This window comes from Vidua chalybeata, chromosome 7 (genome assembly GCF_026979565.1).
Source record: "Vidua chalybeata isolate OUT-0048 chromosome 7, bVidCha1 merged haplotype, whole genome shotgun sequence".
NCBI classification, from domain to species: Eukaryota; Metazoa; Chordata; class Aves; order Passeriformes; family Viduidae; genus Vidua; species Vidua chalybeata.
In genome coordinates, this window is record NC_071536.1 from 18,203,322 (window position 1) to 18,212,510 (window position 9,189).

The 9,189-nt window shown below is 37.8% G+C and overlaps 1 long non-coding RNA gene across 1 annotated transcript; it reads left to right on the plus strand.

Annotated features, from left to right (window-relative positions):
• Positions 1-1,324: 1,324 nt before the first annotated feature.
• On the plus strand, positions 1,325-7,938 carry LOC128790426 (uncharacterized). Its single transcript, XR_008431751.1, has 3 exons — positions 1,325-1,420; positions 6,358-6,443; positions 7,863-7,938. It is a non-coding gene; the product is annotated as an uncharacterized LOC128790426 (long non-coding RNA).
• The last annotated feature ends 1,251 nt before the right edge of the window (positions 7,939-9,189 follow it).

The following is a 9,189-nucleotide window of genomic DNA, read 5'->3' on the forward strand; positions in this document are numbered from 1 at the left end:
TTTATTCAGGTGCCCTTGTCACACATATCAGTGTGAATCATCTCTTTTGTAAATAAAGGACTGTTTAGACCTTGTAAACATTAAGAAGGAGCTAAAATTGTTCTGATGAATGTAACATATTGATGAAATGTTCATTCTCAGGTATGTCTTTGATTCATGACTCTTATGACTATGCTATCTAAACAAACAGCTGTCCATTGTCCCCATCTCAGATCACCTTATGTTCTCAATTACCTCCTAAGAACATTAGATATTTGCTGCTTCTACTGAACAGAAACATGAGCAGAAAAATGTATGGCCCTTAGCTTACTAATTCACCATGAAGTTAAATTTTGGGGGTTTTATCCTGCTAATAATGTACATTCAGGTGCAGCAACTCTTACTCAAAAAAGCTTTTTCTATATTTAGATCTACTAGATGATTGTTGTAAGTCTTTTCCAACTAAAATATTCTATGCTAGAGCAATGAAGTATAGCAGGGAAAGAAAAAAAGAAACAGATTGAAGTAATACCATATTCCACTGGTTTTAGTATGTTTATTGGAATCAAACCCACCAAAGTTACTTTGATTTAGAGAAACTGGATAGAAAGGGACTTCAGTAAGGTTGCAGAAATTTTCATCAGGAAAGTATTCAATTCTCAGGGCATTACTGAGCATATAGCAACATGACAGGCAGGAGAAGGGACCATGGAGGTTAATATTGCAGCAACACCGATAAAACTGCAATGTGAAGTCAGTGGCATACACTGAAGGAGCTATCCTGAGCCCCATTATAAAGAAGCTGGACCTTGAGATAGGTAGAAAAATGGATAGGCAGCTGAGTCTTTGAAAAAATACTGGGAAATAATACTTGTCTATTACAGGCAAGTGAACTTTTCACTGCCTTAGTTCTAACTAGTTGTCCTTCATATCCTGTCTGTCATCCATGGGTTTGCAGGTGAAAAATGCAATTCATACTCCAACTCTTTGTGTGAACCCAATCCAGAGTGAACATTCTGGGACCATTTCCTGTGTCTTGGGCAGAATAGAAGCCATGGTTAAATAAAGAGAGAAATGTAGCTACTCTTTCTGACCCAAGAGGAGGAAACAGGTTTGTCTTCAGTTTAACAGCCCAATATATTCCTATGTCACGTTTGCAGTCCTGATCAATGGGAGATTCTTGCTCATCCATCAAGGTGAAGTCTGATATAAGTAGCCACAGTCAATTAAACTCTTGTGAAAAGGCTTGACTTAAATAATCTTTTATATTTATTTGCAGATGACTGTCTCACTTTCTGTTTTTTTCATTTTTTTCAGCTACAGCTCTTTTCCTGACAATACCTCAGGCCCTCTTCTCTGCTGCTGCTTTTCTGCAGACTCACAGCATCACCTGGAACCTGCTGAGAGTGCCACCAAATGAAGGAGCAGCGAGAACCCACTGGTGAGATGCTTTCACCACCACTCTCAAATATGAGGTTCTTGTCTGGGATTTCCATCAAGAAATGAAAAGAATAGGAATTGGTGCTTACAGTTGAACTCTAGTCCTGCAGCCTCTCTTATACAGAGTACACTGCAGTGTTTTGACAGAACTCTGTTGAGATTGCCTCCATACTGAATAGCAATGTGACCTTCTCCTATAGCACAAATTATACGAATGAAAAATGTGTTTTACCAATTCACCAAAAATTTGAAGCTAACAAACCTTCTCTGATCAGCGTACTGTACCTTCTGTTCCATAATTAAACCAGAACCCCTTTCCTGGACAGGTTCACTCAGCTTTGCCTTTCTTTGAGTAATACACCTTCAGACCAGTGCCTTGTTTTGATGTATTACAATGATAGACTGAAGAGTTCATGTAATATATCATGACAGTCAGCAATTGCTGGACTCTAAGGATTGAGAGACTGAGCCAGCTGTTCTTCTGAAGTGTTCTCGTAATGCATCACCAGCTGATGGAAGCTGGTAATGTATTACTTCAAAATGACACCACCCAGAAAAGGAAGAGTCCAGAGGTGCAGATTCTGTATAATGAGGCATTCAAAGTATGAAACAGGGCTGCAAACTCCTGGAACAAGGTGTTGGTAATAAATCAGTTTTCTGTAGTATTCCATGAGCTATGTGGCTACACAGCTACACACTGTTGTCTGATTTCCAGTGCCTCTCTGTGGTGCTGGTTTTGTGCAGACCAAAGATAACCCTAGCAGCAGTTTTACCTTCACTCTTCCTACAACTGAACAGTTCACAATCCAAGCAACCTAGAACAGAGGATAGGGCAGAATTATATTGGCTCAACAAATTCAAGTATTTGGGATTTCTCCTCATCTTGGGATACTGTCAGAACCACTTGGATCCTACTCTTTTAATGAACTAAGCTGATCCATGACAATGGCACAGACAGGAATGGCCCCTTTGCCCATTTTTGGGGAGTATTGCATCCTAAAGGGACAGAATGGGCTGGCCCACAGCACTGCAGTTGTGATTGACTTTTCCTGCAGATTGACTGAAGGCAAGAAAGGCTCTTTTGGCCATCTCTTCAGCCCTTCTTTGTTTATCTTTCACCTGCCACACGCACAGAGTCAGGCCAAAGAGTAATTGATCCCTAATTATCAACATCAATTGAAAAGAAAATTATTAGAACAGATACCAATTCTGAACATTTGCCTACAAAACTTTATCTTGTTGATGAAGCAGACTGTGTATGTGTATGTGTAAAAGTATTTCCTCTAAATTTATTTTTAACCCGAGGCCAACCATGGGAAAACAGAAAAACTGGAAGATAATATTTTAAAATCCTGAGCTACATCTCTATGGTAGCTCTTTTAAATATCTCTTGTTTGTCAAATGCAGTACTGTTTATAATTGTGCATATATAAGCATCATTGTATCTTTGGCAAACCCTTGAAGATAAACAGGTCCTACCCTCAAAGTTTACTTTTTATTTATGGATGGTTTGTACTGCATAGAAAAAATAATTATATTTTACTAACAATAAGGACACTTTTCTGTCCACAGTCAAATATTATAAATCATGACTACAAGACATTAATTAAATATGGTTTTGTGGCATGTGATTCTGAGTCAGAAATATTCCAGTCTCATATATAGAGAGGTCCATACTCTTAGAACTTTGCCAGGGGATTATTGAAGAGAAGCCTTGCCTGGCAGACTCCATACAGGATGGCATAGAGATTGTGTGTTCATGTCTCATCCATTGCCACTACTTCAGTTGCTCTCTTCATTTTTGGTGCTCCAAGCTGGGGTTTTCCACCCCTGCCTGCCATTCATCTCAAAGCCAATGATTAGCACTTTGCAAGGACAAGTTCTGTAAAATCACGTCTGTAATTTCTGCAGTTGTGGGTACAAAATTGATTGTGGGTACAAAATTCCAAGTGCAAAAAAATCTCAGTAACCTACCAAAGATTCCTCGATTAAAAAAAAAAGAAAGAAAAACAAGAATTTTCTCTGCTTGCTTCTTCAGACTACCTTGTTTCATTCCCAAAACTATATACATGATTGGCCATCAACATTGGAATATCACAGAAACATTTTGCTCAATCTTGACTGCTTTTATTTTATTTTTTATATTTTTCTTTTTAAAGTATTTTTGCTTTACCTCTAAATACTCTGGCTAATGTACATGGGGGAAAAGTTTATATATCAGGAGTCATGTTTGCAAGGGACTGGTGGAGAAAGTCAGGTATATGTTCCCTCTGTGACATTTTGTCGCATTTAAGTAATGATTATTAATATCTCCTTGAATGAGACTTTATGGAAATTGTAATTCTGAACATGCAATCAGCTCATTTATGGCCTAACAAGTGTTTCCCTGAGCCAGCAGTTGACTGGCATTTGATCATTTTCATAAAATACACTTTATCTGCTACTATTACACACTAAGATGGCACTTTCTCTTAGAGTTTTTGGCACACAACAAGCATCTCTACTCTCTGTGAGGAAAAATCGCAAAACTTGTATTTAGCTCTCCTCATAAACTTGGGCTATATGACAGGTTTCTAATCCAAATAATTGTTTAAGATTACTACAATGATAATTATTGTAGTGATAATAACACATTATTTCAGCTGACAATACATTAGTTCCATGGGGAGATAAACTACAAGGCCAATGGATTTATCTTGATAACAAAATGGATTACTTATTAACTATGATAGTAATTTTTCCATCCATGCACAAAGAAGTCTCCCATTGAGTTCATTGTCTTCTGACTGAATGCTGGTAAGAATTTTGTCTACATATATGTAACAAGACTGGATTCTGTACTAGTGCAATATTGTTACTGTTATCCTGTATTGTCTAGACAAGCTCCAAAAGCCTATAGCTTTACTTGGCACTTCAGGCCCACGATTTCTGTCTTTCAAAATGCCTCTTAAAAATTATGAAATGCAAGACAAATAAGGAATTAGAGCAACTGTGAATTCATCAGGATTTTGCAAGGCAGATTATAGCTGAGCAAGCAAACCTTAACCTAACTACAGTTTCCTATATGTAGCAGCATAGAAGAGATGGCTTTACTTCCATGATCTTCACCAAAAAGCCATAGCTTTTGCTCTACTGGTGATACAAGCTTTGAACATTACAGTTGCAGCTCCTTATTATGATTTTGGACTGTAGCAACTAATATCTTTTTTAATTCTCATTCTGAAAAATATATAAGGACACTTGATCTAGAGAATCATTTTGCCAGTGATTATGTTTCTGTAGGAAGGCAAACATACAGAACTGTATAGTCAGAAAATCTACAGACCAAGAGTCTTTAAAGAGATTTGGATCAGAATCTGAGTTAGGACTTAATACTTATTTACCAAATCTATTATAATTCATAGTTTAAAATCCATTTTTGTTTAGTTCATCTGCTTCATTCCTCTCCTATATCTTTATCATTGTGTTGTATTGGCTTTCTTATTTTGTCCTTACTTAAAAAAAAAAAATAATTAATCGAGGTCAAATATATTATAAAATTCTTTGGAAATTTTGATAATTGCCATGGACATTTATTTGCTAAAAAATACATTTTACACCATAAGTCTGACATTAATATGCAAATCAGTGGACTATAAAATTCATTTTCATACCTCCAGGGCAGTATTTTTATAAATACAGAAACATAATCATGCATCCTCCAGAGAACTAAAAATAATTATACAAATTTACAACAAAGCCCAAGGCAGTGTCTCCTTTTAACTGTCTGGTTTTAATATCATTTAAATCTTGTTAAAACTTAATTACCAATTTTCTTCCATAATTTAAGTGGAAGAGCTGAGATCTAAGCTTGCTGTTTGAGAGAGAGAACTTCATCTGAGAAACAAAGGCACCAAGGCACAGATTGACAAAACAAGATAGTACACAGAAAAGCCTGGTAAAAGAAAAGTCATCACAGATAACAATGAAGAACAGAACTTACACCTATCTATCAACATTGTCATGGTTTAACTCAGGTCCACAATTAAGTTCTATGCAGCCACTCACTCGTCCCCTTCCCTCCCCTCCTGCCTCCCCGTGGCAGGACGGGGAGGGGAATCAGAATAAAAGGTAAAACCCGTGGGTTGAGATAAGAATAGTTTAACAATTTAAATAGTTTAAAGCATAATAATAAAAGAGAAAAGGACGCAGGAAAAACCCTAAGAAATGCTAGTGATGCCAAATACACTGGCTCCCCATCTGCTGAGACCCAGCCCATTTCCAGCAGTGATCAGGCCCTCACATCCCACTCCCCCTGTTTATACACTGTCCATAACATTCTGTGCCATGGAATATCCCTTTGAGCAGTTCAGGTCACCTGCCCTGGCCATGTTCCCCCAGCTCCTTGTGCAGCTCTTCTCTGGCAGAGCATGAGACACCAAAAAGTCCTTGACTTGGGGGAAGCATTAGTTAGCAACCAAAACATCAGTGTGTTGTCAACAAGAATTCTATAGTAAATCCAAAACACAGTGCTGTACCAGCTGTTAGTAAGAAAATTAACTCTGCCCCAATCAAACCCAAGGCAAACATCCACAAAATGGGACTGAGATGATGTCTTGTGTGACAGAAATATAAATAGACTGGAGCATATATAAACCTACATAATACTATTTACATCTACACATACATACTCATATATAGGTGGTGATTTATTCATTAATGCTGATATAGCTCAAGCTGTATCCACCTGGGAGGGGAGTTGCAGGACAAGTGCTTTCATCCTCTTTCTTCCATGGCTGTTTTCTGGGAGATGATGAATACTCAGAACAGGTGTAAAAGTGAGTAACTCCAAATTCAAAGCCAGCCCGGCTACAGGCTTCAGGTGATATTTGGAGTAGGCACATTTTATCAGGAATTTCTGCTGTATTAATACCTGTGGATATATATTTATTTTCTAAGGCTGCACTTTGGAACAAGATAATCTGCTCTCATCCTCCATGACTGATGGAAGAGGTCACAACAGCAACTCTACCCCTGTATCAGAGGTATGAGGTCAGGGAATGGGCCTTAGCTTTGTACCCCAAATAAAGCTCCTAGTAAGCAATTTTAAAGTAACATAGTACTGACAAAACCTGTTTCTTTGGACTGATTTACAGAAGATTCTATACCTTCAATGTCTACTCCCTTTACACTAAAGGTAAAGCAGAGAATAGAGCATATGGCTTCTCTGCACTGTGGTGCTGTGTCCCCCTCAGTCCAGTTCTACCTTTGCTGCCAAAAAAGACAAGGAATGTGGAAAATGGTACATTCTTGATTTCCTCCCTTAGTGATACATCAACAATTTCCTCCCATCAACATGGAGACTGCTGCCTCAGGTCTATTCTTTGTGCCGTGTTTGCCAGCCACTGTTTAGTAACAAGTGTCACTGTCTGCTCCCCTGCTTTGAACTGGAACACATTCCTGTGGCCCTCACATCCAACTGAAAGCAGCTTTGCATTGATTTCATTCACCCTTTTTAGTATGACCATAGTCACAATGTGGGATGTGCATCCAAACTTCCAGCTATTGCACAATTGCCACTGGGCAGAAATTCAAGTGATTTGGCACAGCATCCTGTTGGGAATCAATTCCCATTGGTTCATTCTGTCCAGTACATGCCTTGCCTGTGATTGAAATGCCAGGCATTTGTTAGCAATCCTGATGCCAGTATTGACAGCCATCCTCATAACACTGCTCTGTCCTTTTGGGCTGCATATTCATTGGGTGTTCATGGAAGTAAGAAATGCAAAATATTAGAGAAGCTAGTATGTTACAGATTTCACATACTACTCACATTATTGTATTAACAAGTAACCTGTTCATTTACAGATATACATAAATTTATCCTATTTGTGATGGACACTTACTATACCTCAATTTTTCCTAGAATGATAATGCTTACATTTTAAGATGTCAAAATTATTTTTTTATTTAATTGCATAGACTACTCAAAAATCTTTCATATAGAAAAGGTATCCTTCAGAACTAGAAGTACAGTATATTTAATAATTATTTAATAAATAAGATTTAATCGGCTGTCATTTGCACCTGTGTAAATGAGTTTGAAATCGAGGAGTTTCCTGAGCTGGACTAGGTTGTAAATATGTTGGTTTCACTGGGCTCTGAATCCATTTGTTTCTAATTCTTTTTGCCACGCAGCATGACTGCAATGGGTGTGAAAATGGAAGTGTGATATTTTCTAGGTTGTTACTAGTCAGGCAAAAGTTAAAAATAGCAACAAGAGTCTAAAGATGACCTTGCTAAATCTGACTGTGTTCTTAATCCAGAAAATGCTGCTTAAAATATTTTCAATATAGTAATGTGTCTCTCTTTCTTGCTCTGTGGTAGAATGATCAGATTTTTTTTGCCTCACTTGGAAGTTCTGGATCTATACTTCTTACAACAGAGCTTTGTAATCTTGTCAGCTTTTTAGGTAAACCTGATGGACTTGGGAACTCTCCTGAACCTACTCAAGCTATAACCAGAGTGACGCAGCACTGTGGAGCCTTGTTTCTGTTTCTGTGAGGGAAAATCTGAGGCTGGAAAATCTCAAATATATATGGGGAGAAGGTAATTGAAAAAAATGTTGTGAGCACATTTAAGAAATGTGATTTATTTGAACATTCCAACTAAATGAGTTTTTATTGCTAGACACAGGTTTTCTAGTGCTATTTCAAGAAAATATCAAAGATCACAGAAATAGCAGGATTTTGTCAAATTCAAAAATTGTTCCCAAGTGAATTGCAAGCACCTTTACTATCTTATTTCTGCAAAATGTGACATATTTAAATATTGCCAAAGAATACAGTTCTTAAATGTCAGTATGTTTTTAGGAAGTATAAAGGCTCCAAGATGTATGTCAAAAAAACAGATTTCTCAGATGGATGCCAGAGAAAATCTTTTTCCAAAGAAGCTTCAGAAATTTCAGTCTAATGTGTACTATTAATGTGATGCTGTGACAGCTCTTTAGAGAGCTGTCATTATCAAGCTTGTTTGGACTGGACTGTGTCAGGCAACCAGAGGCTGAGAACTCAGTGCTCAGCCTTACTCGCTCTAATGTACCTTAAATAGGCATTCATAGAGGAGCCAGTGCCTACCCAACAGTGTACCCTGCTCTTGCCATAGCTTGGAGGCCTCCAATTCCCAATACCCATATGTGAAAAGGGATAAAAGCTCCTGTTTGCTTTGTTTGCGGCTTGGGAAATACTAACTCTTATCATTCATCTGAGCAGCTGGTGACAGCCGTGCTGAAATGCTGAAGAGGTAAGAAGTGGGAGGTTTACAGCATATCTGTTTATGTTGTTTCATCTCCTTTGTGCTGAATTCCTCTGTAGCACATCCTGTCCATTTGTCACCAAGAAATAAGATATAGTGACCAAGAGAAAGTTGCTTCAAGTGAAAGATTAATTTTGTATCATGTAAGAAAGATGGCTATTGATACTGCATGCAGGAACACTTATCATGCTGATGAATTTCATGTACCTGATAGCGTCAGGCACCAAAGATTCGATTTCAACACAGCCTTCCTTGCAGCTTTTGCAAGTTCTGGGGCTCAGTTAGGCACCAGCACATTTTGAAGTTGAAGCCTTGCTTGGTAAGATGGCATGGGTAAATGGAAACCTATTCAGCATAAAGTTCCAATTCTCAGTCTTTCTTTAATAGCTATGATGAGATACAGAATGGAGAATAAGGTTTCAAAGCCTTTAGTTGCTATATGTCAATGGCTGCTAGTTATGGAGAGAAAAATATTTT